Raw genomic sequence first — 25,385 nt, 5'->3', positions numbered from 1 at the left:
CTTGACCGCAAAAGGGCATGAAGAAACTTTTGGGGGTGATGGAAAATATTCTATATCTTGAGTGTGGTGGTGGTTACATGATGAGTTTGTCAAAACTCATTCAACTGTGCATTTGAAACAGGTGCATTTTATTGCATGTAAATTATACCTCAATAGAGTTGGTTAAAAAAAATCAAAGCTGACTTACTAAGAATAATCAGACAGGCTAAGTCTGAAATGTCGTTAAATAAAGCCAGTGTTAGGGGTATATTATATTTACAAACAATAGCAAATTCCTTCGGGGAGGGCAAGGAAGCAAAGGGCTAAAGGGGATGTTTTGTTAGTTCCAAAGCAGGATACACGTTAACGTGACCATGTCCTCCTGCTGAAATACTTAAAAACGTCTGCTGTCATTTTCAGAATGTTGAGTAGGTGATTCTTGGTACTTTATAGATGATTAAAGACTGACTACATCCTGCTTCCTGGGATGCAGGAAGGGCCGGGGTCACCTCAGAGCAGAAACAAACAACAAAATGGGTTAGATCATCTTGGAATTAAACTGGTACCTGCACTGTGGAAAGCTGACTGGTGACCCCCCCCCACTCCAGGGACATCCTAACTTCAGGGGTCAAGGTCTTGCAAAGCAGGTGATCCGTGTGGAACTTGCACATGATTTGGGTTCTGAGGGTCAAGTTGGGTTCTAAGAGTGTCTTGGAGGGTGGTCTTGGAGGACCTGGGGGTGTGGTGGGTAGATGGGTGTGTTAAGTGAGTTCCATCTGCCAAATGCATCCTACCTGGACACCTGGTGACAACACCAGGGACTGCCCAGCTCTGAGATCTACCTCTTGGGTAAACAGAAGAGGGAACAGTGTTTAGATTTTCTTCAGTGGTACAAAGGCTGGACAAGAATGCCCATTTTAGAAAAGCAATGCACGTGCTACAGGTATGGGAAGGGAGAGGGATCCTCCCTTTGGGTGAACTGAGTGGCTGTGGGGACAAGGGGACATCATTCAGGGAGCCCTTGATTGGGAAGGGTGACCCTTGCTCTCCTGTGTTCATCACAAGTGGTTGGTTGGACCCAGAGCTGGAGACCTTCCTTAAAGTCTGCTTTAAATGAACATACAGTTGGGAAACAAAGCATTAAATAGTTGTTATTGTTCAGATAGAACTCACTGGATCCACATCCGCAATGATTTCAATTTATTGCAGTCAAATCAGCAAAGCACAATTAACACGAAGGACTGATTTTTCTACTGCACTGGGTAGTAATCCTAGTTACTATCAGAATTCTACTTGAATGTTTAATTAGTAGGGTCAGGCCCAGAGCAAACCCCCTCTGGGGCTAAACTTCCTGGGGTAATGAAGAAAACACACACATCATTATGGAAAAGAGGATGTGTCCAAGACATCTTTCCAGCTTTCCCCTAGAGAGGGCTCCATGGGAATGAACAGTTTTTCCCTAAATGTAATGAACTCATAAGTTAATCCCTCACCTACCTTCCCCTGCCCCCTCCCCCACCAATCAAAACTTGAAACTTATTTCTTGGGAAACTATTCTCCTGAAGGAATGTTGTTGGAAGGGATCTGATCAAATACTTATATTGATTGTGATTAAACTATTAATTATTGACAAGGTCTTAATGTTTACCTTCTAGAGACTTTGGATTTGGATGTTTTAGCCTTAAATCAAAGAAATAAAAATGTCTACGGGTAGATTTCAGGCAGTGGTAATCATAAAACCTCTCCTCAACAATATTTCATAAGGAAAAACCTTCCTGGAATTAGCATTCTTCAAATGAAACCATACAGAAAAACAATCGATCTTACTTGCCCCTTGTAAGATCCCAGAAAACACAAACAGCATCCCCTGGAGGTTGTGGGATTATCCAGAGACTTGGATTTGATTTCACAGCAGCTAAAATTCGTATGCCTTCCTGAATGTCCATTCACAGTTTGTTTCCCCTTCTTAATTCTCAAACGTCTCCCTATAACATTTAATTGGGGGGGGGGGGGTCAACGTTCTTGGTTCAGGGTTTCCAGAGTGTCCTCAGGAGTAAAGGCGCAGTATAAAATCTCATTCACAGAGACACTCACAGTACCTCTGGTTTCCAGAGTGCTTACAAACTGTCAAGTGACTCAGAAATACCGAGGACTCATCCTGACAGAGTCCAGAGGGAAAGCATGACTTCATCTGAAGCCGACCCAAAGAGGGAGGCACATCTGTCATCTCCCTGACAGTGTTCCAGGCTGAGCATGAGCTCCTGGCACCGGGATGTGTGTCAGGCTCCGCTTGCATCTGGCTCCTCATCCGTGAGAGCTCTCAGCCCCAGAAAGGTCAGGATCGCTTCCCGCACTTCTTCCCAAACCGGAAATGGGGGCCAGCTATCACCCTGGGGAAAACAGACTCCGAAAGATGTTTCTAGCAGCTCCCTCACCTGTGTCTGAGAAAGCTACTCCCCCGATGGGTCTTTCTGCAGCCACAAAAACCCATTGGAAGCTTTCCTCACTCATTATCTGGACTGCGGCCTCTCTACATTGGAGCTTAAAGAGGCCCAGATGTTCTGTGGTTGCCCTGACACTCTGCAGCTGTAAGTGGGAACTAATGAGCACTTTGGCCTCCATCTCCTAATCCTCCCAATTCTGCCTGGCTGGAAAAGTAAAAGGTTTCGCCTTCCAGCTGCTAAAATTGACAGGCTACTTAGCACCATGCCATGAGGTGATGTATCATTCAGGGACTTTAACTGCAAAAAAACCAAACAAAAACAAAAAACCCATACTGTAAGTTTTAGTAGCAAACTGATTTACTGAAGGATATTGTGTGGCTTATAGAATTTCCAGGAAGGCCAGAAAATCAGGCCTGGAGTAACACCCAAATCATCTTCCCATTGCTGCTGGAGTGCAGGTGCAATTGGCACTTTAGATACTGAGATAGGGCACCACCACCAGGACCTCTGCCTCAGTGACTGCGTCCCTGGGCCCCATAGGAAAGCATTCCTCCAGGTGCCTCCTCACAAAGGTGCACTGATTGGTGGAGCCTGGGTCACATGCTTGTGTCATAGCTGCGAGGCATCTTGGGAAATGTAGTTCTGGCCTTAAAGTCTCTAATAATAGAAAATATATTTATTCAAAAGCTGTTAAGCAGTCATAAATATGGCACATATCCACTCTACATGGCCCCTTATTTTAGTTACTATGGTCTGAAAATAGCCATTATATATATTCATATATTATTATATATTACTCATTTATTTTAAATCTGCTATTTTAAAAAATTGAGATATAGTTGATTTACAATATTGTATTAGTCTCAGGTCTACACCAAGGTGTAAATCTGCTATTTGTTGTCTCTTGAAAAGGTGAGGCAGTGCAGTTGGTTTGTGTGTTAGTTTCCTATTACTGCTCCAACAATACCACTAACTTAGTGGCTTAAAACAACATGAATTTATTATCTTATATTTCTGGAGGCAATAATATTGAACTCAGTATCACTGGGATAAAATCAAGGTGTCAGCAGGCTGGTAATTCTTCTGAAGGCTCTAGAAGCCTTATCTCTTCCAGCTTCTAGAGATTGCCTGCATCTAGACATCGGCCCCCTCCTTGCCTCATTCCAGCCTCTTGCTTTTGTTGTCGGATCTCCTGCTGTTCTGAGTCTCCTTGTTCCTCCTTTAAGGACCATGTGATTACATTAGTCCGCCTCAGATAACAATCCAGGATGATCTCCCCAGAACAAGCCCTAATGTAATCACATCTGCAAAGTCCTTTTCACTACATCAGGTAACATAGTCACGGGTACCAGGATTAGGATATGGACAACTTTGGGGACCATTATTCATCCTTCACATCCTACCAGGCCAGCTGGCTGTCTACACCAAAGCCTCTGAGAGCAGAGTTGAGTCCCTCTGGTGAGCTGACTATAGTCCAGGGTCCATCCAGTCTCCGTCCTTGCCAGTGTCACAGAACTGATCAGACTTGGAGAGCTTGACTCAGGAACATCAGACACCTGGGACATTGTTGGGTTAACAAGAAAGCCAATTCATTTCATCATTTGTAGTTGGCACGATTCCTTTCCAGAGGGATCTGCCTGGCATCTGAATGCCTGTGGGGCTTAATTAACAATCAGAAGGCTGTTTGATGAACATGAACTTAAACAAACAATGTTGGATGTTCCGCAGGGGTATTTCCCCAAGGTAGTGAAAAGGCCAGTGAGCTGGCCAGACCCACAGCAGAGGTCATCTTTCTATTGGCCAGATGCTGCATTTTTCCCTAAGCAGAGCTCGACACAGCACCAAACCACTAGCTTCCTCCTCTGTGAAATGAGACAGGACCCTAGAGTCATCCTCAACTCCTCCCTCCCTCACATTTCACAGTCCATCACCAAGTGCCATTACTCCTTCTTCCTAAGTATTTCCCACAGCCAACCACATTTTTGAATCCCTACTGCCACTCCCTAGTGCAAGTTGTTTCACCTGGGCCACTGTAACAGCCTCCTAATGTGCCTTCCTGTCCCTATTCCCAAACCCCTCCTACCAAATTCTTTACCCTGCAGCCAGCTGTTCTTTTCCAGATAACTTGGATCCTGTCACTCCCTCATTTAAAGCCCTCCACTGGCCATTATCATGAGGATAAAGTCCCATGAGTTGGTCCAGATCCTCCCAGAAGCAGACACCAAGTTAAAATGAAACGTGCAAGGATTTTCTTTGGGGAAATGTCGGTGAGAGGGAGCTGGAGGAGGCTGGGAGACTGAGACATCAGACTGTGATGTAAGCAACCCCCCGGGAAGGAGAGAGGGCGAGGATGGAAGGTAGAAGGGCCCTAGATTGTGGTGCAGTCTAAGGAAGATCCAGCAAAGCCACTTCTCAGTCCTTGAGCCGAAGCTAGCATCGCAGGAGTCCCAGGTCTCTGGGGGATGAGCCTACCTTGCGTAGTATCTCTGAGGTGCTCAGTCACTGCCTGGGAGCCGTCAAGGGAAGCCACGCCTTGGAGTGAGTGAATATTAGAGAGTGGCAGCCGGAGATCTTGGGCAGTTATACCCCATGGAGTAGGGGGGCTTCAAGGTGCATTCATCCTTGCACCCAACTCCTCAGCGTGCCTACAGCCCACCTCTTCAGCTCATCTCCTACTGCTCTGACATGACTTACTCTTTCCCACATCTGAGTCTTTGTAAATGCTGTTTACCCTGCCTGAATTATTCATCTGCTTACCTTTCCTGCCCCCTTCCCCTTCACCTAAGGAAATCTTCAAATCTCAGCAGAAACAACCCTTCCTCCAGGAAGCAGCCCCATTCCTCTGCCACATGTACCCATAACCATGGTCTCTTCTCCATTCATACTACATGCTGTGTATTTAATGACTGACTCGTTCTTCAGATTTGACTCCAGTAGAGACAGCCTGGTGTGTGTTAAGAGAGAATGTCACAATTGGGAGAGTGGTCAACCATGGAGACCCAGAAAAGGGAAGCACACGGGCAAATGTGGGAAAGCCCAGCCAGGCACCACAGGGTGACTGAGCTCAACATCATAAGCACCTATTATATGCTGTTGAACACCTACTAAGTGCTAGATACTAAATTAGCCAAAGGAGTAGAAACTTGTCAAGTCTAATGAGGAGCACAGAGTCAGTCCACAGGAGAGACAACTTGTCAGGCTCCTAGAAATTCTGACTCTTCTAGCAGGTGTACATGAGCCTATTGTTAAGGCTGATGTTCAAAATATTTAGCTGATGTGGCAGAGGTGTGGGCCAATCAGAATAAGCTCCAGCCATTAATAACTAGTGTAGTCATGGGGGTACTCCCACTGAATGTCCACTCTGACTGAACACAAGCAGAGACCCCCGCCATTTACACTGGACTTGTACTTCCCACCACACTTGCTCTGAGCCACTGTCACCAAGGAAAGGCCTCCCACTCCCTGCCCCTGCCTGCTGAGTTGGTTGGGCTCAGAAGTATTTGATCTTTTTTCTCCTTGTAAGTGATGAATTCACGCATCAGTCTCTTGTGAGCCTCCCTGAGTCCCAGCACCACTGCGCCATGGTGACCCATCTTCTTTAAGGCCAGGTGAACCTGTGAGCCCCCTTCCTTGCAACCGTGGACCGCTCTGTGCTGCCAGGCAGCTCTGTTGACTTCCATCGGTGCCTATGAGTGGATGCTTGATCTGGAGCACGTGGAGTGGCCTCTCAGAAGACAGGCCCAGGAGTAGTCTTCCAAGAGGTTGCCTTTGATGTTGGAGTCATGTGGGGGCTCAGCACTGGGCAATTACAAACTGGTAACAGATTTAGTCTTAGATCTCAATACCAGACCCAGGGCAGATAGCCAAGGGCTGCTACCCAGAGGCTTATGAAAATTCAGCAAAAAAGTGCTGAAAGCTGGGAGCTCAGAAGTAGCAGGGAATGGGAAATCAGGGGTGTGTGTGTGTGTGTGTATGTATGTTCATTCTTGTGTGTCCTGAAGATACAGCAGTTTGTGCTGTTGTGCCTTAAAGACACAATTCATGTCAGACTCAGAGGTGCCAGGAGTTCCTCTCCCAATTACTTGTTGCTTGGGCTTCAACTTCTCCAAAGTGGATTTTTGTACAGCAATCCTAATCTTGGCTCTCCCAGACATTAGTAGGATAATGACTGATTCTCATATTTGTTGACATCAACATTTACCAAGCACCATCAGAGCAGAAGGCACCATGCAAAGACCCCAGATTCGCTACAGTCTGGCTGCTGGGCTGTGCTTCAAGAACAGTTGCAGTTGTTAGACTGCAGAGTGTGTGTGTGTGTGTGTGTGTGTCTGAGAGAGAGAGAGAGAGAGAGAGTTTGGAGCTGCTGTTGAGAGAAGCCTCAACAGGGAGAGATAGGCACAGCCAGACCCTCACTTGGGGGCTTCTATCCCAGGAGGGAAAATTTCTTCCCTGAGCTGTGAAATAAATGAAAGAGTGAAATAAACAAAAGCAGTTTAGAAGGCTGCCTGGCCCAGGGGGGGTCACAAAGCATCAGCCTTAGGAGGCTGAGATTAGAATGGGGAGCAGGGGTTAGAACTGAGGTGCGGGCTGCTGGGAGACACCATTGTTCTTTTATTTTAATATTTTACAAAACATTTATTTATTTAGTTAGCTAGTTAGTTAGTTTTTTGGGGGGGTAGATAATTAGGTTTTATTTATTCATATGGAGGTCCTGGGGATTGAACCCAGGACCCTGCGCACTCTACCACTGAGCTACACCCTCCTCCCACCATGCAAAGCCCCCAGATTCTCTACAGTCTGGCTGCGGGGCTGTGCTCCTCCCACCACAGTTTTGAACCTAAGACGGGGTTCAGGCCCCCAGGGGGCTCAGGGTTATACCAGAGAACTGGTCTCCAACTGAGGTATTAAAATGCATGGAATTTCTGCATGGATTGTTCTCACTTGGAATCTAACACTTACATCAGAGCTCTCAGATTAAGTGGATGGCCCCAGAGGACATAGTCCAGTGGAAAGTTTCTCAGAGTGTGGTTTGAGGATCATCTGCCTGAGAATCAAATGAGGTGTTTGCCAAAAAGGCAGATTCTTGGGCCACACCCTGGGCCTACTGAGCTGGAACCTCTGCGGGTGGGGCCGGGGTGTCTGCTCTTGTTAAGTGGTGATTCTGAAAGCTTACAAGGTCCAGACGCTAACAGGAGGTCACACAATCAAGTGAGGAAGCAGAGGGGATGGCTTCCTGTGCCTCCCACACAGTGTTCAACTTTTAGGAAGTACCACAGAGGAAGGCCAAGTAGATAAATGCGTTTTTCTTTGGACCCTGCAATTTTTCTTTTGTTTTAAAATTTCTCTTTTGTTTTGAGAACTCAAAATGTGAGGAGACAAAGGCATTCTTCCCCACCCCACCCCCAACCCCTTCATGGGCCTTGAGTGCTCTGTGAAAGGTGGCCTGTCTGACTCCACCCTCACAGCCTGCTTTCCGGCAGGAACCTGACTCCCAGAGGGGGTCGTGACCAAGGTCTCCAAGAGAATATGCTGTTTCCTGACTCAGTGGGATCTCCAGGCCTGAATCCCCAAGGCCAATGCAGAGGGCTTAAAAATAAAGGCAGGAGGTCCAGCGCAACAGAAAAGAGCAAGAGGCCTCCCTGGATTTGCAAAGGATGATCTGAACAAAGGAGCCTCCCGCCCTCTAGTGGAGAGAAGCTGCATCCCACCCCTGGTCAAGAGCCAGACAGGGATGGATGCTCAGTAGTCAGCCAGGTGGTAACCAAAGTGGTGACGGGGCCCTGGAAACACTACCTAGGATACCTATCTGGGGGCAGAAAGAGGAAGAATTGCGCTGCCTGTGTTTGCTAACTTGCATGTGATTTTAGAATGCACTGATGTAATGTATACTATTTTAATAATGACTACCTTCCATTGTCAGCAGATTTGACTCTTCATTATTTCTCAGTGAGACTGAGGCTACTACCACTAAAATCACACATGTAATGTATAATCTGTAAATAGACTGAAGCACCTCAGACGGTCATACTCTCTTAGGGGGAGATTAGAGCTTTGGGACAGATGCCCAGGAATGGGGACCCTTCCAAACCAGGAAACCTGGCCAAATCATTCCAGATAGTGTCTGTGGGGACAGGTGTCTCTGCTGGCTAAACTGTCCTTGCATCTGATGATATCAACTCAGTTACACTAAAATTGGAAACAGAATGCATTCCCATTGTACACATTTTGAGAAAGAAAATATACAGATGAACATCTGATATACAGAAGATCCTAAAGTGTCTAACTTCAGGTTTAAAAGAAATAAGATGTGACTAGAAGACACCAGGCTTTCAATAAAAGCTTAACAAGTAAAAGGGCACAACACTTCACACTCACTAGGATAGCTACTTGGAAAGAAAGAAAGAAAAAGAGAGAACATAAAAAGTGTTTGTGAGGATGGAGAAACTGGAACTCTTGTGCACTGTTAATGGGAATGTAAAATGGAGTGGACATTGTGAAAAATGAGTCAGTTCCTCAAAAAATTAAACATAGAATTATCATATGATCCAGCAATTCCATTTCTAGATATAAACATCAAAGAACCTAAAGCAGAGTCTCAAACAGATATTTGTACATTTATACTCATCGCAGCTTTATTCACAATAGCCAAGAGATGGAAGCAATTCAAGTGTCCTTCACTGAATGACTGAATGAATAAATGCAATGCAGTATATCTGTATTATGGAATATCATCCAGTTTTAAAAAGGAATGAATTTCTGTCACATGCTTGAACCTTGAAGATGTCACACTATGTGAAATAAGCCAGACACAAAAGGACAAATACTCTATGATCCCACTTACATATAAGAGGTACCTAGAGTAGTCAAATTCATAGAGACAGGAAGGAGGATGGTGGTTGCCAGGAGCTGGAGAAACGGGGAACGAACGGGGAGTTGTTGTTTAATGGGTATAGAGTTTCAGTTTTACAAGATGAAAATGTTCTGGAGAACTCTGGGTGATAATGTGTCCATGCAGGTTCATGGATTGTAACAAACGTCTCACTCTGGGGCAGGATGTTGATGGTGGGAAGGCTGGGTGGAAACAAGGGGTATAAGAGAACTCTGTTATTTCCTGCTCAATTTTGCTGTGAACCTAAAACTGCTCTAAATAGTAAAGTTTTAAACTTAAAAAGTTCTGGAGATGGATGATGGTGATGGTTGCAACACAATGTGAATGTACTTAATATTTCTGAACTACATGCTTTCACATGGCTAAGACAGTAAGCTTTATGTTATTTATATTCTACCACAATTAAAAATAAACATGAAGTAAAAAACAAAAGGCAGAGGGAGAACTGGGCTAAAAAGAGACTAATTTAGGAACCTTAGACAATTGTACACTTTAAAACGTCATAAGTGATGTTATAGTGTTTTTAAATATATATATTTTATTGAAGTATAGTTGATTCACATTTCAGGTGTACAGCAAAGTGACTGAGTTATACACAGACACACACACACACACACATATATATATTCTTTTGCAGATTCTTTTCCATTATAGGTTATTACAAGATATTGAATATAGTTCCCTGTGCTATACTGTAGGATTCTGTTGGCTATCTATTTTATATATAGTAGTTAGTACCTGCTAATCCCAAACTCCTGATTTATTCCATTGTGTGTGTGTATATATGTATGTGTGTGTAAACCATATCTTCTTTATCATTTCATCTGTTGATGGACATTTAGGTTGCTTCCACATCTTGGGTATTGTAAATAGTGCTGCTATGAACATTTGGGTGCATCTATCTTTTTGAATGAGAGTTTTTTGTCTTTTCAGTATATATGCCCAGTAGTGGGATTACTGCATCATATGATAACTCTATTTTTAGTTTTTTAAGGAATTTCCGTACTGTTCTCCATAGTGCCTGCACCAATTTACATTCCTACCAACAGTGTAGCGGGGTTCCCTTTTCTCCACACCCTCTCTAGCCTTTATTATTTGTAGACTTTTTGATGATGGCCATTCTGACTGGTGTGAGGTTATACCTCATTGCAGTTCTGATTTGCATTTCTCTGATAAATAGCAACATTGAGCATCTTTTCATGTGCCTGTTGGCCATTTGTATGTCTTCTCCAGAGAAATGTCTATTTAGGTCTTCTACCCATTTTTTGATTGGGTTGCTTTTTTGTTTGTTTGTTATTGACTTGTATGAGCTGTTTGTATATTTTGGAAATTAAGCCTTTGTCAGTCACATCATTTGCAAATATTTCCATTATTCTGTAGTTTGTCTTTTTGTTTTGTTTATGGTTTCCTTTGCTGTGCAAAAGGTTTTAAGTTTAATTAGGTCCCATTTGTTTATTTTTGCTTTTGTTTCCATTGCTCTAGGAGATGGATCCAAATAAATATTGCTGCGATTTATGTCGAAGAGTGTAAAATGTATTTTAAAGTCTATTTTATTTAAAATTTCAATAAGTAAAAGTGTACAGAACAGGATGCTTATCAGGCAAAGAGAAGAAGAACATGTGGTAGACAGAGGAAAGAAAGCAGAGGGAATAAACATTTTATGGCCTTTGCTCTGAAGGGAACATCCCTGGGGGCCTGGAGGGAAGTAGAGATGAAGGGAGGTGTGGAACAAAGAAGGAACTTGGCCCTCGCCTGCGATCTAGGTGAATCCCTGTTAGGGGTCTGATGTCATCTGGGTAGGAAAGTGGTCATTTTTTAGGGTGGGAAATTGTGGAGGGAAATATGAGAAAAGCTCTATGTTTTTTCCACCTTTAAAAAAACTTTCATCACCTCCCATCCACAAAACATCAAGTGGGAGCAAGAGAGGACGAAAATATTAGAAAAAAAATGCAGAAACATTAGAAGCAGGTTTGACCTTTGCTTTTCACTTTGAGCCAAAGGGCAATCTGCACGTGCCATTCAGGTCCAGCCTTTAGTAACACTGAGCCCTAAAGGAATATGGCGTGCAGAAGCGTGATGACAAGCCAATAGTATGCGTGTCCCTGAGAGTCCATTCACAGTCATCTCCGTGGGGAATACCACCAACCACCCAATGTCCATCGGGAAGTCTGATGGCAAAAATTTCAAAAGAGTGGACCGGACATTTCGTTTCCTATCTTCACTGGTGGCAAATCTTTTTGTCCTTTCTGGAATGGATTGAATTTTTGGAAACAGCTAAAAGTTATTCACAACCAACTGGTGTGGATTAAGAAAACCAGCTGGCTTTCCCATTGCATCATATGCTGATTTATATCAGCATATAAAGAGCAGAAGAAACCCAAAAGGAGTTCTAAGCCAGACAACGGAGCAGCCCTTCCCACAGTGATTAGAGCGGATAATAGGCACTTAGCTATGTGAGCTGTAGACAAAATTTCAAACAGCCTCATCCTGTCATCACATTTGGCAGCATTCACAGATCCCAGGCAGTCCTGATCTCACAGCATTAAACGCCCTCCAGTAAACGCTATGAAGACCTGTGGACGGTCCACAGTAACTGCCCGGCGGCTGCTCATGTTTGCAGACACTGCTGTTGCCGACAGCGTGTGCCATGCAGACCTGCCTCTGAAGAAGGCTCCGAGACCAGTGTTCTCCTCAGCTTGGGCCAAGACCGGCTGCTCTTTAGTTGGAGAATAGAGCGTAGGTACCACGAGCCTGGCGCTGGAATGACCTTGTAAATCAGACTCAGGCACCTCTTACCAAGCGTACTTCCAACTACCCCAGGCAACCCATGTCAGAGGCCCAAAGACCAAAGCCAGTCATTGAATAATCATTTCCCCCAACGCCCACATACATACAAATGTTGCCATACGTACAACATTTCATGCGTATCACAGGATGGTTGTAATATCCCATTTAGAGCATTTTCCTATTTTTTTTTTAGGTAACAATTTCGACTTTGTCTTCTTTGGAGCATTTCCAGGACTGTACTTTTGTTTTAATTTCAAGCTGTATTAAATCAGAAAAAGAGGCCGTTTAGGCAAAGACAGTCATGTGCAGGAAAAGGACAAGTGTCCCTTTGTGGGGAGGGTAACGCTTGGCTTGCACCCTGAATAACGAACTGCCTGGAGTTTTTCTGCTCTTATCTTTTGCCAGAAGAAATAGGCACTTAGAAGCAAGGAGGTAAGGGGAAGAAACTTGGAGGTGAAGAAAAGGCTTTTTCTCTCTACCATTGGAATCATGTATTCTTCCCTCCAAATTCTGGATGGATTAAAAAAAACAGAAAAAAAGATATAAGAAAAATAAATATTTTTTTCAAATTTCTTTCTAAGCAAAGACTCTTTAGGCTTTGATTGGATAGAAGAAAATATTTTTTAAAAAGACAACAAAAAACATTTCTCAGTCTTTATTGTTTAATTTAAGGTATTGTATATTTACAATGGACAAGAAAAGAGGAGGGGAAAAAAATCCAGTTAAATGTATTTTATTTTGCTTTTGATCTTCACCTTAAGTAGCATTTATTTTTCAGATATTGGCATGCCCATAACAAATATAAATATATACTATACATATTTTATATGATACATATACTATATTAAGATTTGCATGCAGTGAAATACCCAGATATTAAGCAAGTAGTTCAGTGAGTTTGGATATGTGTACACACCCACACAACCACTACTCTGACAACATAGGCAACAAATCTATCACCCAGAAAGGTCCTGATACCTCTTTCCTGTTAATCTTTACCCCCTCCACCAGAGGAAACCACTGTGCTGATTTCTAGCTTACAGATTAATTTGCCCATTCTTAAACTTTTTACAAATGGAATCATTCCATATGTACTCTCATGTGCCTGGCTTCTTTTACTATAATATTTTTGTGATTTATTCATGTTGTTGCATCAGTACATTATTTTTTATTGCTGAATATTCTATTGTATAAGTATACAATATTGTACAAATATGTGATAATTTGTTATCTAGTCTGTTAATAAATATTAGAGCTGTTGTCAGTTTTTGACACTTAGGAATACAGCTGCTCTGCATATTCTCATTCAAGAGTTTTTCTGGACGTTTTATGTTTTATTTCTCTTGGATAAATACTTAGGAATGGAATGGAACAGCTGGGTCATAGAATGGATGGATGCGTAACAGTTTTCCGCGATGGCTGGATCATTTAGCACTCCCACCAGTGTGAGAGTTCCAGCTGCTTGCTGTTCTTACCGCATTTGGTATTGTCATGGGGAGAAATCATGTCTCGTTGGGGTTTGAAGTTGCAATTCCCTGGCGACAAATGACACTGAGCATCTTTTCATGCCTTTTTCAGTCAGGTTTGTTTATCGTCTTTTGTCAGGTATCTGTTCATGTCTTTTGCCCATTTTTAACTGGATAGTTTGTCTTTGTTATTTATTTATAGGAATTCTTTATATATTCTGGATATAAGTCCTTTGTCAACTTGTGTATTGCAACTATTTTCCAACAATCTGACTTGTCCCTTTGTTTTACTAATGGTGTCTTTTAGTAAGCAGAAAATTTTAATTTCAAAAAAGTCCAGTTAATCAATTTTTAATTTTATGTTTAGTGTTTTGGTGTCTGCTCTGAGAAATCGTTCCCAATCCCAAGATCATGAACATAATCACCTCAATTTTTTCCAGAGTTGTTTTTTTTTTTAAATTGAAGTGTAGTTAGTTACAATGTGTCAGTTTCTGGTGTACAGCATAATGTCCCAGTCATACATATATACATACATATATTCATTTTCATATTCTTTTTCATTAAAGATTATTACAAGATATTGAATATAGTTCCCTGTGCTATACAGAATAAATCTGTTTTTTAATCTATTTTTATATACAGTAGTTAGTATTCTAGAAGTTCTAAAGTGCTAGCATTTACACTTAAGTCTATGAGACAGGGGACAAGGTTCATTTTTTCCTATACATTTATCCAATAGTTCCAGCATCATTTGTTGAAAAGACTTTCCTTTTCCTATTGAATTACCTTAGCAACTTTGTCAAAAATCAATTGATTATCTATGTGTGGACTGTCTATTCTGCTCCACTGATCTATCTGCCTTCATGCCAATACGGTCCTGTCTTGGTCACCATTGTAGTTTTGTGGATCCTCCAGTTCTATCTCAAGATTATTTTAGCTATTATAGGTTCTTCATATTTCCACTAAAAATTTTTAATCAACTTGTCATTTTCTACCAAAAATATTTTAATTTAATTGAGACTTTAATTGGCATGGTATTAAATTTATACATAAATTTGGAGATAACTGATATCTTCCAGTCCATAAATATGATTTATTTCTCCATTGGTTTAGGTTTTCTTAAATTTCCTCATGATTGTCAAGTAGTTTTCATGTATTTTGATAAAATTTCTCCTAAGCATTTTTTGATGTGTTTCTGAATGCTATTAAAAGGGGTTTTTTAAATTTCCATTTTTAACTGTTTGCTGTGAGTATATAGAAATACACTTAACTTTTGTATACTGACTTTGTAATCTGTGACCTTACAAAACTCATTAGTTCTAGTGGTTGTTTCATTGGTGCCTTATAGATGGTTATGACAGATGTAAAAAGTTTTTCTTCTTTCTTCCCAATCTTTATGTCTTTTATTTAATTTTTATTTGCCTGATTGCAATCATTAGGGCTCTAGTACAAAGCTGACTAAAATTGAGAACATTATTGCCTTTTTCCTACTTTTAGGAAAAATAGTCAATATTTCATCATTAAGTATATTAGCTATAGGTTTTTCATAGGTGGCCTTTATCAGAATGAGGAAATTCCTTTGTATTCCTAGTTTTCTGAGATTTTTATTATGAATGTTGATTTTTTTCAAATGCTTTTTCTACATCTACTGAGATGATCATGTGGTTTTTCTTCTTTATTCTGTTTGTACAATGAATTATGTTGGTTGATTTTCAATATGAAAACACTTGCACTCATGGGATAAATCCCATTTGGACTTGATATATTGTTCTTTTTATATATTTCTGGATTCAATTTGCTAAAATTTTGTTAAAGATTTATGTACCCACATTCATGAGGGATATTGAGCTGTAATTTTCTTTTCTTGTAGCATCTTTGTCATATTTTGGCTTCATGATTGTTGCTGGTGTCACCATATTGGAAACTATTCCTTCCTCCTTTGTTTTCTGAAAGGGTTTGTGTAAGATTGGCATTATTATCTTTTCCTTACATGTTTTATGGAATTTACCAATGAAACCATCTGGCCCTGAAGTCCTGTTTGTGGGAAGATTTTTTAATTAGGAATTCAATATCTGTAATAGACAGTATTTGTAAAAAGGGACCGTTAAATTTCTGTATTTATTTTTGTGTCACTTTTGATAATTTGGATTTTTCAAGGAATTTTCTCATTTCATCTAAGTTGTCAGATTTAGTGTCACTGAGTTATTTATAATATTCATTTATTATCTTTTTTAGCATCTGTAGAATCTGTGATGATAGCTCTTTCATTGCTCATATTGATCATTTATGTTTTCTCTTTTTTCTTCTTAATCAGTCTTATTGGGGTTTATCAATTTTATTAATCTTTCTAGAGAGCCAACTTTTGGATTTATTAACTTACTCTGTCATTTGTTTTGTATTTTGTTAATTTCTGTTCTTTTTTAACTCTGCTACCTACTTTGGGTTTAATTTGCTCTTCTTTTCTAGTTCTTGAGGTAAAACTTAGATCATTTATTATAAATCTTTTTTCTCTTCTAACACTGCAAGTATTTAATGCTATAAATTTTACTCTAGGCACTGCCTAGCTGCAACTCTCAAATTTTGATATGTTGTATTTTCATTCAGCTTAAAATATTTCCTAATTCTCCTTGTGATTTCTTCCTTGCCCTGTGGGTGCTGCATAATTTCCAAATATGTGGGGCTTTTCTAGGTATCTTATTATTACTGATTTATAATTTATTTTTGTTGTCAGATGAGAATATACTATTATAAATACTGTGTGATATTACTTATATGTGGAATCTAAAAAAACACAGCAAACTAGTGAATATAACAAAAAAGCAGACTTACACATATAGAGAACAAACTAGTGGTTACCAATGGGGAGGGAGGATGTAGAAGGGCAATATAGGGGTGGGGGAGTGGCAAGTACAAACTATTGTGTGTAAGACAGGCTACAGGGATGTGTTGTGCAACATGGGAAATATAGCCAATATTTTGTAATTAGTGTAAATGGAGGATAACCTTTAAAATTGTATAAAAAATTTAAAAATAAAATTAAAAAATAAACTTCCATTTTTTAACTTTGTAAATTTACATATTTTACTTTGTTCGACTGAGTCTATATTACTATTATAAGTTAGAAACCTAATAAATGGTTTTAAAATTTTTAAAAATTTAAAAAGAGAACATACTATGTAAGATTGAAATGTGCTAAGACTTATTTTATGGTTCAGCACATGGTCTATTTTGGTGACTATTCCATATGCACTTGAAAAGAATTGATGGTGTTTGTGATGGACTGAACAATAGCCCGAAAGGTATCTAGGTCCTAATTCCTGGAAACTGAATATTACCTTACATGATGTATTCATCAGGTTCTCCAGAGAAACAGAACTAATAGGATGTGTGTGTACGTGTGTGTGTCTATTTATACAGAGAGAGAGAGATTTTAAGGAATTGGGCTCATGCAGTCGTGGAGGCTGGTAAACCCAAAATCTGCAGGGAAGGCTGGCAGGCTGGAGACACAGGAGAGTTGCAGTTTGAGTCCAAAGGCCATTTGCTGGCAGAATTCCCTCTTCTTCCAGGGAGGTCAGTCTCTCTGTTAAGGCTTCAACTGACTGGATGAGGCCCATTCACATTATAGAGGGTCATCGGCTCCACTCAAAGTACTGATGTAAATGATAATCTCACCCAAACAAAGCCCTTGCAGAAACACCTAGGATAATGCGTGACCAAATATCTGGGTACTGTGGCCCCGCTAAATTGCCACATAAAGTTAACCGCCGCATATGGCAACAGAGCCTCTGCAGATATGATTAAGGTAAGAATCCTGAGATGGGGAGATTATCCGGGATTATCCAGGTGGGCCCTAAATGTGATCACAGTGCACTTACGAGGGAGGCAGAGGAAGATCTGATTACAGAGACCAAAGAGAAGGTGATGTAATGAGGAAGCAGAGAGAAATCTGAAGATGCTAAACTTCTGGCATGAAGATGGATAAAGAAGCCATGAGTCAAGGAAGGCAAGCTGGCATCTGCAGGAGAAATCCCTCTAGAAGCTGGAAAAGGCAAGGAAACAGATTCTCCCTTAGAGCCTCTGGAGTGAGCACAGCCTGCTGACACCTCAGTTTTCATCCACTGAAACTAATGTCAGACTTTTGACCTCCAGAGCAGAAGAGAGTGTGTGTTGTTTTGAGCCACCCAGCTTGTGGTAATTTGTTACAGCCACCACAAAAAAGGAATACAGATTTTGGTACCTGGAAGAGGGGTGGTGCTGTAACAAATACTGGAAAATGTGGAGTCGCTTTGGATTTGGGTAAGGGGTAGAGTCTGGAAGAATTTTGAGAAGCATGATAGAAAAAGCCTAGACTGTTATGAGCAGACTGTTAGTAGAAATAAGGATGTTAAGGACTCTGTCCATGTTGGGAGAGTATAGCTCAGTGATAGAGCATGTGCTTGTCATGCACAAGGTCCTGGGTTCACTCCCCAGGCCCTCCATCAAAAAAAAAAAAATTGTCAGTCAGGGCTCAGACGGAAGGGAGGGGCACAGTAGAGAAAGCCCACATCATCTAGAGAATATCTAAATTATCATAAACAGACTGTTGGTAAAAATAGCTGAGTTGTGTCCTCCAGTTATGAGGAAAGCAGAACTTGTAAGCAATGCACTTGGATATTTAGCTGAAGAGATTTCCAAACAAAGTATAGAAGGTGCAGCCTGGTTTATTCTTGCTGCTTGTAGTAAAATTCCAGAGGCAGCATAAATTGAGGGAAGAACTGTTAAGAAGAAAGGAACCAAGACTTGATTTGGGAAACTCTCAACCTATCCTGATTGCGAAAGAGGCTAATTAGGAGGTTCACTGTCCAGAAAACAGACTGTAGAGAGAAGGTCACGGGTGTGGCTGGAGAGCCATTGGCTGGTGAAGAAGTCAGACATGTGACTGTGGGTTCCCTCAGTCATTTGAGCAGAAGCCAAGAACAGAGATGGGCGACTCCAGGAAAGTTCTGTGGAGGAGCCTCTTGTTTCATTGTGTGAATCCCCATGACATTCTGAGAATGTTACGTCAGCAGAAGCACTGCCAGCTGGAACTGACAGAGACAGAGAGAGGGTGAAATGAAAGAAGGCTGTCACCCCAATTCTACAGGCTGGAAACAGACTGATAAGACTACTCAGTTGCAAACACACGCTATCCCTGAAGAGAAAGGAAAACAGCTCTGGGGAGGCAGGAGGCGGGCTGAGGGTGGGGGCTTCAAGCCACAGGGGATTACTCCTGGGTCTTGAGACTGAAGGGAGTTTGGCCAGAAGGATGTCAAAATTGCCTGGGGCTGTTGACTCTTTTCCTCCTTCCATTTTCTCCCCTTTGGAACGGGGATGTCTACAGCTGTGATCCTGTGCCTGTCCCACAGCTGTATTCCTGAGCAGACCACCTGCTCTCCGGTTTTACAAGTCCACAGATGGAGAGGAATTTTGCCCCAGGATGGATCATCCCCAGAGCCTCTCCCACAGCAGATTTAGACAATATACATGATGAAGTTTGGAGGTTTTGAGCCGATGATATTTAAACAAGACTTGGGGCTTGGAAGATGCTGTCGTGTGTTGAGACTTAGGATGCTGAGATAGGGTGAATGCATTCTGCACGTAGGATACACTTGAATCTTTGAGGGCCAAGGTTTGGACTGTGGTTGTCTAAATAATGGCCTCCAAAGATACTCAGGTTCTAATCCCCGGGACTTGTCAATATTACCATATACGGCTTTAAAAAAAAGCCTCAGTCCTCCTCCTGTGTGTCTCTCCTTTACTCTCATACTCACAACACTTCTGACACCAGATGTTTGGGGTTTTCCCCACACCAAGCAATTCTATGACACCAGCTGGGTGTCCTAGAATTAAACTCAATTCTGACACTATCTACCTGGAGGTGGCATCAGGGCTCCATTCCACAAGACTGCATCCTCCCCTACTTCCACTTCAGATGCCAATTGAAAGTCCACATTGTTACCTGTGCTTCTGACCAACCAGCAGTGAACGGGAGGTTCTCACAACCATCCCCCGTCCTTGGTTTTGACTAATTTGCTAGAGTGGCCCACAGAACTCAGGAAAACAGTTTACTTACTGTTTACCATTTATTGTTAAAAATATGATAAAGGAAACGGATGAAAATCCAAATGGAAGAGATGCATAGGGCAAAGCATACGGGGAGGGGCTCGGACCTCCCATGCCCTCTCCAGGCACACCACTCCCCTAGTACCTCCATGTGCTCACCAACCCGGATGCTCTCCGAACCCCAACTACTGGGATTTTTAGGGGGGTTTCATCATGTAGGCATGATTGATCACTAACTTCACTTCCAGCTCCTCTCCCCTTGCTGGAGAATGAGGGGTGGGACTGAAAATGGATTTAATAATTGATTGTACCTACACAAGGAAGCTCCCATGAAAATCCCAATAGCCTCGGATTCAGAGAGCATCCAGGTTGGTGAACATACACATGCCAGGGGGATGAAGTTCCCCAACTCCACAGGACCGGCCCCCCATGCTTGTGACCCTCCCAGACCTCGCCTTAGGGACCTCTTCATCTGGCTGTTCGTCTGTATCTTTATCACATCCTTTAACAAACTGGTAGACATAAGTGTTTCCCTGAGTTCTCTGAGCTGTTCTAGCAAATAATTGAATCTAAGGGGGAGGAGGTCATGGAAACCTCTGATTTATAGCCAAGCTGCACAGAAGTTGTGGGTCACCTGGGGACCTACTACTTGTGACGGGGACTGAGCCCTTACCTGGTGGGATCAGATGTCATCTCCAGGTAGGCAGTGTTGGAACTGAGTTCAACTGTAGACACCCACCTAGTGTCAGAAGTGTCGTGTGTGGTGGTGGTGTGTGAGAGCAGAGGAGAGACACACAGGAGTGCTGTGGGTTTTCTATACAGCAGCCAAAGGGGCTTTACCTGTGTGACTCAGTGAAGGGTCTTGAGATGAGGAGATTATCAAGGCTTATCCAGGAGGGCCCTAAATGTAATCACAAGCAGCCATGTAAGAGGGAGGCAAAGAGATGAAGGAAATGTGAAGACTGAACCAAAATGCTGCACTTCTGGCTTTGCAGGTGGAGGAAGGGACTACAGGCCAAGGATGCAGCTCTGGAAACAAGGAAGGAAACACAGAGCCTCCAATTGGAGGGCCGCCCTGCTGGCACCTTGATTTGGGGCCAGAGAAACTGATTTTGGACATCTGACCTCCAAACTGTAAGAGGGCAAATTTGTGTTTTTAGCCATCAAGTTTGTGGTGATTAGTTATAGCAGCCATAGGAAACTAACAGTGCCGTTCAAATCTTTATCCTTACTGGTGTGTGTGCGCGCGCGCGCACTTCGTCTCGTTTTATCAATTTCTAAGAGAGGACAGTTAAGCTCTCCAACCATGATTGTGGGTTTTTCTATTTCTCCCTTCAGTTCTCACTTTTTTGTTTCATGAGCTTGGAACCTCTATTGTTAGGTACATATGCAATTAGGACAGGAAGACATTATAAATGGTCTCTCTTATCACTATAAAATGCCCTTCCTCTCTGGTGCTACAGGAATACAGTTCAGGGCTCAGCCACGGCTTTGGGGAAATTTTACATGCAGATTTGAGGGGGCTCTCCCTCTGTGGCTCCTTCTTTCCAGGACTGCTTCCCTTTCCGGCCTCTGACTCCATGCTCTGATACCTGACTATGTGCCTTAGGATAAATCTGTGTCCCTGACTATGACTGTGGCTTTCAACCTGATTTTAGTCACCCTAAGCTATCACAGACTGGGCAGCACCTCCAGGGGAAAGTCACAAAAAAGAAGTACTCACACAGCGCCACTCCCTTCCTCAAAGGTCAAATACCCTCCAGTTTCTGCTGCTTTTGGTTGCTCTCCAGTACCTTAAAATAATGTATTTTAAAAATATTTTGTCTAGCGTTTATCATTGTTGTCTGTAAGAGGATTAGCCTAATATAAGCTACTCTGTCATCGCTGAAACCAGAAATCCCCTTAGTTACAATACAATTTTTAAGAACTTCTAGAGTCCAAAAAGATTTTTTTTTTTTTAATGCAAACAGCTGCCTTGAGAAATGGGGAAGAAAGAAGTAAAGCAGCTGGTTTGGATTCATTCCTCTTCCGATTAGCGGGGGACATTTCCAAGGACAGAAAGACCAATGACCTGGTCTAATCTCCTTATAAATATACTGACAGCTGGATATTTGCTAGGAGGAAAGTGCTTATAAACTAAATTCTTTCAGCACAATGTCTCTGGTCTAAAGTTGCTCATCATAAACAGACCGAGACTCCACGGATTTATGACTGGAGAGAATCATGCTAGTTACACAACTACTCGATATAAGATGGAGATGTGTTACAACCTAGAGTCTGCCCTCCCTACTGTGTGAGGTGCCCCACAAACCTCATTAACAGTCTCCTTTATTACTCTGAGCCAGAGAGCACGTGTCCGAGCAGGAAGGACAGACCTGGGAACCACCTGGATGTCTCAGACCTCCCCCGGCTCTTCATGTGCCTCTTGATGATTATATCCATTAAATTTGATACTGGCAAGACCTCTGCTTCATGTAAATCTGGTCTCATCAGATCCATTGTGTTAGCTCAGAAAAAACTTATAGCAAATATTTAAATAGGGCCAATATCTTTATTACAAAAAGTTCATATAAATCATTAAGTGTCAACAAACCAAAAGACACATAGGCACAGGACTCAAGGGGCAATTCACAAAAGAGAACATATAAACAAACAGAAAAGGATTCACACTTCCTAGTAATCAGTGTAAATCATAACAACATGGAGTTTTTCTTGCTTTTTTTCTGTCTTTCAAATTAGCAAACAATTTTATAAAAATGGTAACTTCTTTTTTTTTTAATTGAAGTACAGTCAGTTACAATGTGTCAATCTCTGGTGTACAGCACAATGTTCCAGTCTTGCATATACATACTTATATTCATTTTTATTAGAAAATGGTAATTTCTAAAAATAGCCAGGGTAGCAGGAAGAGACATTCTCATGACTTGCTAGGAGGGAGCAAACCTTAATGCAAGTCTTTTGAAAAGCAATTTGATAATACGCCTCGAAAGCCCCAATAATTTCATATTCTTCAGATTTAGCCTAAAGGAAATAATTTTTAATATAAAGAAATCTATGCCCTAAAATTTAAAAAACTGGAAACAATTTAAAAAGTATAGCAGTAAATGAATGGTTAAACACAATGTGGTGTATCTATTTTCACTGGAACACTGTCCCTATTTCAAATAATGTTTATAAGACTATATAATAATACAGGAATATAATACAACGTTGAGGGGAAAAAAGCAGGCCACAAAATGGTTCACATAACGGAATTTTACAAAAGTTTGAAAGGAAATGTACCAAAATGTTACCATCCATCATCTTTGGGAGGTGGGACTATTTGTTACTGTCTTCTCCTTTTTATGACCTACAATTTACGACTTAGAATTTTTCTTTAATGAATATGTATTGCTTTACCATAGAAACAAACCCTGTAAAGCCAGAGAAAATGATGAGTGTTGGTTAGCATATCATAATCCAACATTACCTTATGATTCAGATGTGGAGGAAAACAAAGTGTAATGAAATGAAACATTATCCAAACATATACATGTTAAACGGTAAACTGAGGCACATTAACTTTCTGGGTTTTTTTGTAAAGAGTTTGAGTACACATTGATTTGAAGTGGGCAGTGCCAGAACAAAGGTGGCTAGAGCTCTCCACTGACAGGAGCTGGGGAGGGGTTTTACAGAGAGGATGCAGAAGAAAAGCAAGGAAATTATTTGATTGGCCATAGCTTAACCAGTTGCCTTATTTGGGAAAGCTTAGTTGGCTGTTTGTGGTTGGTGGTTCTTAAATTTCATTTTCTCTGATTCAGGTGCATTGATTCTGCTTAGGTTTTGGTTTGCTTGCACAGGGTAGCAGACCTTAGACCTATTCAGTCTAACAGCCTCCTTGTTTAATTACCTTACCATGCATTACATCTCTTCCCTCCATGTTCAAAGAAGTAATTCCTAATTAAGTGGGAATGACTATTGGATAGCTTCTACTCTCGTTCCTAAAGCAACACATGTAGAATGGTATACAGAACCACAGAAAATAATAAAGTGGAAGCCAAGCTATTAAAAAAAATTTGCTGAATTGTCTATAAAGTATACATTGTGAATTTCATTAATCTTTTAAGAAACACAAGGTGATATGCAAATCCTTGAAATGGCTTAAAGAACCAAACACCAAAATGCTCAGCCCGTCCACTACATGCCATAGAAATATGGCGGGAAAGTGAGCCCTGAGAGAAAACTCCAACTGGTGGTTCTTAAAGGTGATCTGCAGACCCCTGGGGTATGTGTGGACAACACGGTTTTCATACTAACACTAAAACGTTGTTATTATGTAAACTTTTTCACTATGTTGACATGTGCACTGATGGAACGAAAGCAATGGCAGGTAAAACTTCCGGTGCCTGAGCATGGAGAAACTCAGTAGCACCAAACAGTACTGGTAGCCATCATATCGGTCACTGCCACGAATTAGTGACTTTTAAAAAAATGCCAGATTCAATTGGAATGTACTTAATAAAGCAGTAAATATTACCAATTGTATGTAATTTCTACCCTTGCTTGCGTCCTCTTTGCAATATTCTGTGTAGTGAAATGGGAGGTAGGCATCAAGCATTTCTGCTACATTCTGAAGTATCTTGGTCATCTCCATGCAAAGCATTTAAGTGATTACACTTACGTGTAAACTGTACCAGCTGCTTTTTCTAAAGAACACCATTTTTGCTTGAAAGTATGGTGGGCAATCAAAAGTTACAGACTTGTGATTCTAGCAGACATGTTCTTGAAAATGAACAAAGTGAGCCTATTATTTCGAGGGAAACAATTGATGGGAAATACTTATGGTATTTGTTGCTAATGACAAGTTATAGCTTTCAAGTAAAAATGAGAATTCTAGAAAACTTGTATCTGCTATGTGAGTTTAATAGCTTCCCCCAAAAGATTCTTCAGATGAGATTGGTGGTGATATTAACAAATGTAGAGTTTTTTATATTGTATAATGAAATGTATCAACATTTGGAAGATCTGCATATTTCAGTGAACCAATGTTTTTCTAAATGATCAATACATGATGTTATAAAATCATGCATGGGTAAAAGATCTAATAAAGTGCAGGAGAGATCAATGGATTTTAATGTAATAGATATGAAAAGTTCATTGAGGGAATACTACTCAACCATAAAAAAGAATGAAACAGTGCCATTTGCAGCAACATGGATGGACCTAGAGATGAGCATACTAAGTGAAGTAAGTCAAACAGAGAAAGATAAATATTATATGATATCACTTATATGTCAAATCTAGAAAATTACACAAATGAACTTATTTATAAAACAGAAACAGACTCACAGACATAGAAATCAAACTTATGGTTGCCAAATAGGAAAGAGGGGGGAAGGATAAATTAGGAGCTCAGGATTAGCAGATACAAACTACTGTATATAAAATAAATAAACAACAAGGTCCTACTGTATAGCACAGGGAACTATATTCAATATCTTGTAACAACCTATAGTGAAAAAGAATATATATATATGTATGTGTGTGTGTGTGTGTATATATATATATAGAATCACTCTGATGTACACCAGAAACTAACACAACATTGTAAATCAACTACACTTCAATCAAAAAAAAAAGTTCATTGATATCATTTCAGACTCCACTCTGCAACTACATTTAAGAAATTACAATCATTACATTTAGTGTAGTATCAGAATAATCCACAATGATCTGAAAAGACTATTAAAACACTCTTAC

Source organism: Camelus dromedarius, chromosome 21 (genome assembly GCF_036321535.1).
Source record: "Camelus dromedarius isolate mCamDro1 chromosome 21, mCamDro1.pat, whole genome shotgun sequence".
NCBI classification, from domain to species: domain Eukaryota; kingdom Metazoa; phylum Chordata; class Mammalia; order Artiodactyla; family Camelidae; genus Camelus; species Camelus dromedarius.
Note: the sequence above shows the minus strand (reverse complement) of the source record.